Here is a 1,699-nt window from a genome sequence, read left to right on the forward strand (position 1 = left end):
TTTTGAATCCCTACATCTAAACGTGTTGACTCCTCTCTTATAAGACATGTTTTTTTTTTTAATAAACAGTGCCTAAAAAAGTATGTTTTTATGTTTGTTTAGGTATGGATGTTTTACCCTTTACTGATTTTTGTAAACCAATCATAATGAACATAGTTTCACTTTTTCCGAAAAAACAAAACAAAAAAAAAAAAACCAAAATCCTTTTTAATGTCAAAGTGAAGACAAATTTCAGTAAAATAATTTTAACTGAATAAATATATGCAATGTAAAATAAGTGATTTCATAAATATTCACCCCCTTCAAATCAGTATTTAGAAGATGCACATGTGGCTGTAATTACTGCACTGAGTCTGTGTGGATGGGTCTCAGTCAGGCTTGCACACCTGGACACTGCAATTTTACCCCATTCTTCTTTGCAAAATTGCTCAAGCTGTGTCAGGTTGCATGGGGATCAGATGTGAACAGCCCTTTTCAAGTCCAGCCACAAATTCTCTATTGGATTGACTCTACCAGTCCAGAACATTCACCTTGTTGTCTTTAAACCGTTTCTGTGTAGTTCTCACTGTATGCTTCAAGTCAATGTCTTGCTGGAAAATAAATTTTCTCCAAGCCATAGTTATCTTGCAGACTTTAGCAAATTATCCACCAAGACTTTCCCATATCCATATTACCCTCTACCTTTACAAGCCTTCCAGGGCCAGCTGCAGAGAAGCATCCCCACAGCATGATGCTGCCACCACTGTCCTTCACAGTGGGGAAGGTGTGTTTGTGGTGATGTGCAGTGTTTAGCTTCTTGTCTGATGGCTAAAAAGCACCATTGCGGTTTCATCAGATCGAAGAACTCTCTTTACTTGATGGCTCCCACATGTATTTTGACAAACTCTAGTCAAAATTTAAGAGAAGTTTTCTTCAACAGTGGCTTTCTCTTTGCCCCTCTCCTATAAAGCTTTGCTCATGAAGAACCCAGGCAACAGTTGTGTTGAGAGTATCTCCCAGCGTGTGACTCCTCCCTCAGCTGAATTAGGGCAGTCACTTTAAAGGGAGGGATTAATGCATTTACTGATTTTAACTTTTATATTTTTGTTTAGTTGACAGTTCTTTGTAGAAATCTGTTTTCACTTGGACATCAAAGAGGGTTTTTTGTCATTTTTTTCTTTCTAAAAAGACAAATTATATTGACCATAACTGATTTTTAAAAAATTGTAAAAGTTGAAACATATAAGGGGGTGAATGGTTATAGGCACTGTCGTGTTTGATGTTAGGATCAATGGGCTACAATTAGAAGACCCAAGTCGTTTCCTTTGTAGTGAGCAATATCGCCCCCTGCTGGCACATTAGACATAGGTGGAGGCTAATTATTATACACATCAAGTATAGGCTACAAAGAGAAGTGCAAAAAAGCGATTCTCCCAACTCCTTCCGTCAACAAATCTCCCCCTATCAGAGCAGTAAACACATGTAGGACTGTAAACAAGGCGAGGAAGCTCTAAACTATTACATCCGTAAATCATGGAGCAATAAGAGGGTATATGATCAGACTCCCCCTGATGTTATGGGCGGATCTGCGCCTTCATTACTCAAGTGTCACACCTTCTCCAGCCAGCTGTGCGTGAGAAAGATGACTCCCCACTGACCGACCACAAACCTCCGGGCAAAAATCAGAGAGAAGGAAAAACAGGGCTGTGATGACAAATTC

Source organism: Cheilinus undulatus, linkage group 9, assembly GCF_018320785.1.
Source record: "Cheilinus undulatus linkage group 9, ASM1832078v1, whole genome shotgun sequence".
Taxonomy (NCBI): domain Eukaryota; kingdom Metazoa; phylum Chordata; class Actinopteri; order Labriformes; family Labridae; genus Cheilinus; species Cheilinus undulatus.